General features: G+C 44.8%; 1 protein-coding gene and 1 long non-coding RNA gene across 2 annotated transcripts in view; one reads left to right on the top strand and one right to left on the bottom strand.

Annotated features, from left to right (window-relative positions):
* RALY (RALY heterogeneous nuclear ribonucleoprotein) overlaps positions 1–6,729 on the bottom strand; it is an 84,347-nt gene extending 77,618 nt beyond the window's left edge. Inside the window, exon 1 of the mRNA XM_081289944.1 lies at positions 6,526–6,729. The gene's annotated coding sequence lies outside the window, so the exon portion shown is untranslated. The remainder of the gene's footprint in view (positions 1–6,525) is intronic.
* A 249-nt stretch (positions 6,730–6,978) lies between these two features.
* LOC308646682 lies at positions 6,979–10,057 on the top strand. Its single transcript, XR_014021449.1, has 2 exons — positions 6,979–7,221; positions 9,819–10,057. It is a non-coding gene; the product is annotated as an uncharacterized lncRNA (long non-coding RNA).
* Positions 10,058–10,667: the final 610 nt, after the last annotated feature.

Raw genomic sequence — 10,667 nt, forward strand, 5'->3', positions numbered from 1 at the left:
AGTTCAATTCCCAGTACCAAAAAAAAGAAAAAAAAAAAAAAGACCTAGTCCACTTAGCTCAGTGGTAGAGCACTTGTCTAGCATGCTCAGCACCACATAAAAATAAATAAAATAAAGATATTGTGTCCATCTACAACTAAAAACAAAATTTAAAAAAATGATTATCTAGTCCAGCACCCTTGTTTTACAGACAAGAAAACTGATATTCCGAAGAGTATTTGATAATCACAATTAACATGAGCTTGGCAAGCATCAAAAGCCCACTAAATGCCCCAGTGGAACTCACTGGGTATGTTGGGAAGTTAGCCAGATTTGCACTTCAGTCAGTACAGCACTCCTAATACACGTGGCCTCTAGCAAATCTGAGTATTCAGACACAACCCACCTTCCCTACCCCAGCTTTGAGAGGAAAGGGCAGTGGACAGCTTGAATGGCTCTTTTAGAGGTGGAGACTAGAGCCCAGAGACAAAAATCCCATCCTTTCTCTTTCTCCCAGGAGGTACAGCACCATTATTTATTACTATTATAAATGACAACACACTGAGGAAAAAGGAAGGGCTGTGGATACAGAAAAGAACTAACATTGAAACCTGGGCAGATTCACTTTTCTATTTAATCATTAAGGGTAGGGAGGGCGCTCCAATCCTTTTTGTGGGTCCACTTCCCAAACATACTCTTTGAACCTTTATAGAATTGCAGGGACCTCCTGGATTACTTTATGAGAAAACAGGGCCAGAGAAGGAAAGGGACATGGTCAAGCCCACACACTGAGTTACTAGCAAGGACCAAACCAAATGATCCTCAGGCCACTGAGAAAACTTCCAATTTATCCCATTACTCTCTCTTCTAAAGTCCTAAGGGTCTGTGAGCTGCACCCTGAGCACAGGTCTGAAACTTTCCTTAGAGTACCCAAGGGAAAGCAGAGTGACATTACTGCTATCATTTTCTCCCCTCAATTATACATTTTATACATTAAGTTAAAATTGAATAAAACTGCTGGTTGCAGTGGCATACACCTGTAACCCCAATGGCTGGGAGGCTGAGGCAGAAGGATCACAACTTCAAAGCCAGCCTCAACAAAAGCAAGGTGCTAAGCAATTCAGTGAGATCCTGTCTCTAAATAAATTACAAAATAGGGCTGGGGATGCAGCTCAGTGGTTGAGTGTCCCTGGGTTCAATCCCAGGTACCAAAAAAAATAAAAATAAAAGAAGAAAAAAAATGAACAAAACCAGGCTTTTACACTCATGTGAAAACCTACTTGCTATCTCCATCCCTACCCCTACCCACCAACACTGACTAAGAAAGGAGGGAGAAATACCTACCTCTGTTAGAGATATATTGTCTAAATCATCATCTAGAATCATAAAATGTTATTGCTAGAAGGAACCTTGGGGGTCATCTAATCATTATTTCCCTTCTTATTCAGATGAATAAACCTGGACATTTGCCACCTGACAAAAAGCCTGGAGCCCAGGGCAAGGTCTCCGGACTCCTATTTCTAATAAAGAATCCCCATTCTGTCCTGCTCTGCCACTATCCTCTCCCTGACTCCTCTCCTCAACTCCTAGCTACCGTTATCTAGCACCCTTTTGGAACATAAGGTCCCTCAGGCTGTTATACTCATATTTGTTTTCCCAATTCCTAGCGGAGAAGTACCTTAAGACTTACAGAGAGGGGTTGGGGATATGACTCAGTAATAAAGTACTTGCCCAGCATATACAAGGTCTCAGGTTCCATCCCCAATAAGGCAAAACAGAACAAAAGAGGGATACAGTAGTACATGTAGGGGACATTATCTGGAGAAAATCTAAGCTTTTCTAGGCTTAATATAAGCAGTCTTTGGGGTTGTGCAGGAATAAATGTACCTACCTCTCAGGGTGGTTATGGAAAGAAGTAAATTAACCTATTAGATGTTTAGAGTGGAGCATGGTGGCCCACCTCTGTAATACCTGCGGCTGAGGCAGGAGGATGGGGAGTTCAAAGCCAGTCTTAGCAAAAACAAGGCCCTAAGAAACTGAGACCCTATCTCTAAATAAAATACAAAATAGGGCTGAGGATGTGGTTCAGTGGCTGAGCACCCCTGAGTTCAATCTCCAGTAAACCTCCCCCAAGAAAAGATGTTTAGTATAGTAGTTATTAAATATAATGAATAGCCAAAAATCTCACCTATTATCTTCACTATCTCTGGACTTGAGGTTCCTTCTATCAGAACATTTTTTTTAAGTTGTTGCAGACCTTTATTTTATTTATTTATATGCGGTTCAGAGAGTCGAACCAATGCCTCACACATGCCAGGCAAGTGCAATACAGCTGAGCCACTGCCACAGCCCCTATCAGAAAAGTCTTATTGCTGCCTCCCCACCTCTTTTCCTGGCTTACACCAATTTTCTTCTCAGCATCTAGGTTTAGCCAACTTCTCCAAGGAAAACTTTCCTGGTCCCCCAATACTGGGTTAAATATCATTTCTCTGTGCTCTCATGATGCTGGTCCTTTCCACAACACTTCTCATATGCATATTTTCCTTGCCTATCTTCCCCACAAGGCCGTATGCATCTAAATCCCCAACTTAATACCATGCCTGATAGATGCTTTAAAATTATTTGGTGAATGGAAAACTTTCCAGTAACAAATGAGGCATCCATTGAAACAGAATCTCAACAAGGGAATTTTAAAAGGTTAAATGCAGCATCTAACTTCACCTTAACCACCTGCAAGCAGTAAGAATCCACTGATACCCTCTTAAGAACCCAAATGTTAATCCCTCCTATGCACCTTTATAGAAAGAAGGGGACACAGAGAAGGAGCACATCATAAAAGTAATCCACTAATCAGCCTCTGAATAGTTTTTAATTCATGCTGCTGTCACAGATAGCACTGCTATTCCTGATCACTGCAGCCCCATGGCTGCTTTTCTGATCCTGAGTGGTCAAAAAGCAGGTGCAAACAAGACCAAAGATGGGGAGTTATCTGAGTTGTTTCAAGGGTAAATCTCTTTGAAGATACAGAAGGAACTAGCAGATCCAAAAAGGCTTCAGCAATAAGGAACTTCAACCCCAGAGGAGGAGGGGTTAAAACATACAACCAGGCCTGGATTCCTGCTCTAGGGCTTAATGCCACACCCTACTGCAGATGAAAATAATCATTTTGCATTTACAAATACTCTAGAGATGAAAAAAGGCATTAAGAGTACCAGCTCTGCCAGTCACAAAAGGACAAGGAGTCTATGATTCCATTTATGCAAGTTTCCTAAAGTAGTCAAATTCAAAGACAGAAAGTAGAATGGTTGTTGCCAGAGGCTAGCAGGAAAAGGGAATAGGGAGTGTTTAATGGGTAGAGTGTTTCAGCTAGGGAATGTAAGAAGTTCTAGAGATGAATGATGGTGATTGATTGTAGAAAGTGAATGTACTTAATATCACAGAATAGCACATTTAAAAATTGGTTAAAATGGTAAAATTAAAAAAGTGTGTAGGGCTGGGGATATAGCTTAGTTGGTAGAGTGCTTGCCTCGAATACACAAGGCCCTGGGTTCAAACCCCAGCACCCCCCCACACACACACACACACAAAGTATGTGTAGGGGTCAGAATTGCAGTTCACGAGTAGAGTGCTTGCTTAGCATGTGAAAGTAAATAAACAAAACTGTGTCCATCTACAACTAAAAAAAAAAAAAAATTTTTAAGTATGCCTACACACACACACAATTTTTACAGCATACCAGTTTAAAATTACATTGTCTGCAGTCTGAACCCTGGCTTGGCCACTTATTGATTACAGGGTCCTAAGCAAGTCATGTAACCTCTGTACCCAATTCATAGGTTGCTCTAAGGATTAAATGACATGTTCCACATAAAGTCCTTAGTCCAGTGACTGATAGTACATGTTAAGTACTCAACAAAGCCCTTTGACATCCATTTTTTCATAGACCCACAACAATCCTATGAGAGTTTACACATATGGAAACTGAAGCTCAGAGGGCCACAATGAGTGGCTCAGTACATGATGCAAGTTTGAATCTTCCATCCATGAAAATATCCTATCTTCAACACTTGTTAATTCCATTATCTAAGACAAGAGCCCTAACCTTGCTATGTATGTCTCCACTGTTGCAGTTAAAAGGAGACATAAGGGCTGGGGTTGTGGTTCTGTGGTAGAGCACTTGCCTAGCACGTGTGAGGTACTCAGCACCACATAAAAATAAATAAATAAAATAAGGTATTATGGGCTGGGATTGTGGCTCAGCGGTAGAGCGCTCGCCTAGCACGGGCGGGACCCAGATTCAATCCTCAGCACCACATAAAAAAATACATATAAAATGCATTGTGTTGTGTCCATCTATACCAAAAAATAAATATTTTTTAAAAAAGGTATTGTGTCCATCTATAACCAAAATAAATATAAATATAAAAATTTTAAAAAGGAGACATAAACCATACTCTGCAAACTCACAAAACTAGAAATCAGATAGTGGTAACAAAAGAGTACTGTAAACTATAAATAATGTAAAAGTCACAACTTAAGAGAACTGGTACACCTGTACAAAACCTGGCCTTTTAACATATGGCACAGAAAGTGGGTGTAACTACTTGGTATTTCCATATTCAGGGTTTCTGGTCTTAAGCCCTTAATAAGTAGTTTAGTGCCTTAGGTTGAAGAGGTGGTAAGGTATGTGAAAATTACTGGACTGGGAGCAAGACCACTAGAGATTCTGGTTCTGACTGTCCCTAAGGCAGGCTATGAATTTGGACAACTTACTTCCCATTCCAAGGTTTAATCAGTAGGAAGAAGAGAAAGATGAAAGTTGGACCAGTCTGTAAGAAGTTGTCTGTAAGTAAATGATGTGACCTAACACTAAGTCAAAATATCTTCTCTGCTAAAAAATTACTAATACACCATGAAATAAAAAGTACAGCATCACTGTTTGCCCTTCTGTGGTACTGTGAGTTGAAGAAACTCCTATACGCTGCCTCCTATATACCATCACTCCTAAATCTAGAAATCTTAGGCGGGGGTGGGTGTCGTGTAGCAGACCAACCAGTGGCAAAAAAAATAATGCAAACATCAGGAGATTCCTCAAGATCTGGCAGAAAAACTTCTCAGCCTACTTTTTAGACACTCCCCACAACCAGGATCAAACACACTGGAAAACTGGAACACTTGCCAAAGCTAATTTTAGTTCACTTTAACCCCTCTGGGCCTTATCTGAAAATAGGAGAAATTTTAAAAAGAAGACTTGAGCTATACCCAACCCTTTCTCCCAACTAGGATCTACAAATCTAAACCTAGATGACATGCAAGGCTTGGGAGGAAAAACAAGCCCTAAGCAAAATGAAGGAAGGACTTCACTGTTTACAGACTTTAGCCAAATGCTGGAGAACTTCAGTTGTGTCTGAGATCTGGAATCTCCGTCAAATTATACAAGCAATATCAGCAAGAAACCATTCACACCTCCTTTCCCTTGAAGCTCTAGTAGCAGCAAATTGGGATTTTATCTATAGTACAGTGGACACCAGCCCAGGAGTCAGAGAAAACCCAGAGTTGTATCTCTAAATGATGTGACCTAACAGTAAGTCAAAATATCCTTTGTACTTAAGAGATGACACATACACCAGGAAATAGCAGTTACAGCACCACTGTTTTGACTTTTGTGGCTACGGTGAGTTGGAGGAAATTAACTTCTCTGCGCCTGTTTCTGTAATTGGGAACAACCCTGAAAGGCCACTATTAGCATTAAATGATACAGGTTTATGAAGTTCCTGAGTCAGTCTCATTAAATGTTACCTGTTGGTATTAAACACTTCTCCCACATGTTAGTTTCCCTCCCTGAATACACTAACACTGCGAGGCTAGTTTCTCTCTTTACTCCATCTCACGGAGGAGCAAACCGAGGATCCCCCACCAAGAGGAATAGGTGAAGTGCGATCACCGCCCCAGCTCGTGGGCCTGTTGTTCCTCTCAGATCCCGAGATGTGCAACGTGCCCAGGACAGGCAGAAGTGGGGGGCAAAACGTTCAGACCCTTGGGGAACCAAGCAGGGGCAGTTTTGCGCGCCTTGGGGAGCTGGCTGACCCAGCTCGGGCGGGAAAGCCGGAAGAAGCCCGGGGCAGGGGCTGGGACCAGGGCCTTCCCCGCCCGAGGCCTCCCCGACGCGGCCTCCGCTCTCTTCCCTCCTCCCCTCGCCGGGCGGGGCGGGGCGCGAGCACAAAAGACTTCAACTTCCGAGCGGCGCGGGCCCACCCCGCCAACTCCTGGCCCAGGCCCGGCCCGCGAGAAGCAAGCGGGCAGCGAGCGCCACGGAGGCCAAGAGCCGGCACTGGTGGGCCGGGGCCGCCAATCCAGAGTGGTAGACCCGGGAGGGGGAAGGGGAGGTGGGGGCCTGGAGTTACTCGGGCTCCCGGGACTCCCCGAATGGCCGAAAAAAGAGTTTCTAAAAATAGGCAGCGGCGCGCCTTAAGAGGTGGGCGACAGAACAGGCACAAGGAACAATCCCCCGCACGCTGAAGAAGACGCCCGCGGGTCCCCACTCACCCGCGCCGAGAGGTCTGGAGGAAGACGCGCGGCGCGGAAGGAGGCGGTGCCGCCGCACTCGGGGGAGGAAGGAGGCGGCCCTAGCAGCCGCGCGAGGAGACCGAGCACACGCACGCGAGTCGCCACCGCGACCGCCCCCTCAGCTTCCCGGCTCTGCGCCCTGCTCCCGCGCTGCTCGCGCGCCCCGCCGCACTGACAGCGGCGCGAGCACCGCGGCCGTGAGTCCTTCCCTTGGCTCGCACCACTAAGGCGCGCGGAGATAGGGGCGTCCAGAGCGGCTTCCCTCCCTCGGCCCTGCCTGCCGCTCCGATCCTAGCCCTGAGCTCTCCCTCCCTCTCGCTTCTGTTTCCCGGAAAGGACAGGGTGACACAAACACTAGGAGTCCGCAACCCCTGAAAAACCCCGGCTCCCCAGGCGCAAGAACTCTCCCCACCCTCTGAGTCTGGCTTTGGAAAGGTCCCGAGCTTCGGCGGGGAAGAGGAGAAAGGCGGGGCTGGGGCGGGGCCTGGCGGGGGTGGAACGGAGGTGGGAGGCGGGGCTAGGTGGGGAAGGGAGTCGCTTACACCAGTGTGGAGCTGAAGGCGGGGCAGGCGAAAGCGTGGTGATGCCCTGGGAATTGGGGTGCCAGATAGGTGTAGAAGATCTCCTGGGAGACCGAGGAGCCAAGGCAGCGCTCCACAGGAGGAGGAGCAGTAGGTGGGGCTAAGGAGAGAAAGTGCCCAGAAGAAGAGTCCGGAAGGGGGCGGGGCCTTCTGAAGGGAGGAGGGTGTGGGCGGAGCTGAAGAGAAGCTTTGGGGGAGATTGAAGCTGGCCTGGAGGAGGCGGGCCCGGAAGCACAGCAGGGAGGAGGGGGTCTGAGGTGGCCAATCTGGGGAGGAGCCGGAAGGAGGCGGGCCCTAAAGGAGGGATGAGAGGGTGGTGCTTAAAGTGGGCGAGGCTTGGAGATAAGGCCCTAACCAGTAGGCTGGCTGCGGTGCGGAAGGAATCCGGAAAAGAACTGGTGGGGAGAAGCGCCAGGTCCTCTCACTTTCAAGGAAGCGGTTCGCCGAGTGGGTGAGGTTCGCTCCTCGCTGCCAAGGCTGGGGCTAGGCGGAGAGACCGCGGTGAGGATGGTCCAGGGAGAAGATTCCACTTACTTAAAAAAAAAAAAATTATGTTCAAGTAGCTTTCCTCTTCTGAGGTGGTGATGTTTTATATGACCGAGTGGGTAGTGATTCTTCCTAAACACTCCTAAGCATATCCCTGTAGGAATCTCATTTGAAACAGTTCCAAGCTCTAACATCTCAGAACAGCTGGAGGGGTCCTCTTAGAGTACAAAAGGACCATTGCCAGCTATAGACCTCCGTGGGGGCTGGAAATGAACCTTTCTTCATACCTCTTCTGACCTGTGATTTTCTCCATGCGTCTTCCCATCTGTAGTTTCATGATTATATTTTTACATTGCCTCTCTTAGAACCTGCCTAAGATGTGAAATTTCTGAGAACAGAGCAGTTTGAATTGAGAGTCCTGACTCTGGCAAACCAGCAATAGTAACTGCCCTTCCTTTATTTGATGACCTCCATGTCCTATTTAAAAAGGAAGAGAAATCAAATTAGAGAGATGGTGATACAGAAGAGCAAGGCCCAGAATATTCTTTCCCCAAGTCTCTGATTAAATATTTCTTCCTCAGAGAGGTCTTTCTTAAATACCCCTCCTAAAGGTGTTCTCTAGTGTGACATTTTGTTCTGTCGATTGTCTATTTATGTATTTTTGTCTCTCCACCTTTAGAATGTAAGTTCTCTAAGACTAGGAATTTTCATCACTGTGTTCCCAGAACTAGTGCAATGTCTAGCACATACCTAGTGTTCAATAAACAATCAATTAAAGTTGGCCCCTGCCAGCCTAGTCTGCCTACTTTCTGGTACCTCCCTGGCTCTTCCCTTGCACACTAGCCTTACCATTTTTAGTTAAGTACATCACAATCTTTCAGCATTCTCTACTGTAAGCATTTTCCGTATTTGAATTTCTCCTCCCTTTCTGCCCAGATACCTCTAATTCATCCTTCAGCACTCAGTTTAGGAACCACCTCCTCTGAAAAGTGTTCTCTGACCTCCCTTCAGCCCTACCACCAGAAAAATTAAGGCTGTCACTTTGCTCAGTTTATGGCCTTGGTTACAAAATTTGCCTGTGCAGGTGACGCCCTTCCCTAGCTGGCACTGAAGATTATGTTGATGTTCTACAAAATCCTGTGTGACCTGCTACTCTTTGACTTTATCCCTATTAGTCTTACCCTTTCCTACTCTGCTCCAGCCACACTTTGGCCTCTATCCCATTTTTTATAACAATGTAGGCTTTTTGCCCCAGGGCTTTTGCACTTGCAATAGCAAGTATCTGCCTCAAATTCTCTTTTCTAAGACATAGGTATGGCTCACTTACCTTAAATGGCTCACATTTAAACTTGCAGCATCCCACTGGGCATAGTGGTGCACATCTAGAACGCCAACTACTCAGGAGGATCACAAATTCAAGACCAGCCTGGGCAACTCTCAAAATAAAATTTTAAAAGGGCTAGGGTGTATCTCAGTGGTAGAATGCTTGCCTGGGGTATGTGTAAGGCCTTGGGTTTGATCCCCAGTACCACAAAAATAAATAAATTAAATAGCAATATTCCATGTCATACTTCCTCCTACCCTTTCCTGATGGATTTTTCTTCATAACCCTATTGTGTGTATTTCTTTATTGTCTCTTTCCCATCCCCACCTTCAACTATGATGTGATCTCCACAAGGACAGGATATTATCAGTTTTGCTCATTCCTCAGAGCCCAAAACAATAGTCCTTCTTTTAATATTTGTTGAATGATTAACTACAAATTCAACAGAGAAATGTCAGGAAGACAGTGTTTCCAGAAAAATCTCTGAAGATTACAGTATGAAGGGAGTTGTTTCTAAGGAAATACAGTGGCAACATAAGCCAACATGTATGGGGCATTTACTAGTTGCTAGGAAGTCTGCTAACTGCTTTTCAAGTTTACTTAATTCCTACAACAGCCTTAAAGAAGATGCTATTATAATCGCTATTATACGGAAAAGGAAACAGTGTCACAGATTAACTTTCCCAAGGTCATCCACTTAAGAGATAATATTAAGTCCAACTTTAGAACCTGCATGCTAAATCTCTATACTGTCTTGCCACCTAATTGTTAAGGACCCAGGGCTGTTGGTCAATAAAGAATATTCTTTTGTTTTCTACATAGTGTGGTGTAGTATGCCTACAGTTGCAGCCAAAGTTTTTTTTTTCTTTTTTTTTTTTTAGTTACCATGAGGAAAGCCAGTCAGAAGACAAAACCTGATGGAAGTTTTGGAGGAAGACAGAACTAAGAAAACATTACAGAAAAATTGAACTAGAGAGTTCATTCTGCGGGACTCGGGATATGGCTCAAGTGGTAGCATGCTCGCCTGGCATGCGTGAGACACTGGGTTCGATCCTCAGCACCACATAAAAATAAAATAAAGATATTGTGTCCATCTAAAAATAAAAAATAAAAAAAAAGAGTCCATTCTGAAGCTTGACCCACCTCTGAATTTTAACAGGAACTAACACATCTTTATTAGTTTATTTGTGGTTTTTGTACTGGGAACTGTAACTCCCTAACTAAAACAGATAAGTTTGGGAATGTGGCTCAGTGGTAGAGTGCTTGCCTAGCACACATCAAGCCCTGGATTTGATCCCCAGCAACACACACACACACACACACACACACACACAATAATAATAATAATAATAAAAGCCATGAATTTGAATTTTAGTTCCAATAAAACGTGTACTGTTCTACAGGTAGAAATATTAGTGCCTGGGCTGGGGATGTGGCTCAAGCGGTAGCGCGCTCATCTGGCATGCGTGCAGCCCGGGTTCGATCCTCAGCACCACATACAAACAAAGATGTGTCTGCCGAAAACTAAAAAATAAACATTAAAAATTTCTCTCTCTTAAAAAAAAAAAAAAGAAAAGAAATATTAGTGCCTCACTTTTTATAGGATTTGTGTTTACAGAATGCTATGGGGTATTCTAGACAGAGGGAACAGCAAACAGAAAAAGACAAGACTATGAGGGCTGGGGATATAGTTCAATTGGTAGAGTGCTTGCCTCACATATACAAAGCCC

The sequence above is a fragment of the Spermophilus citellus genome (assembly GCF_964194105.1).
Source record: "Spermophilus citellus genome assembly, chromosome: 4".
Classification (NCBI taxonomy): Eukaryota; Metazoa; Chordata; class Mammalia; order Rodentia; family Sciuridae; genus Spermophilus; species Spermophilus citellus.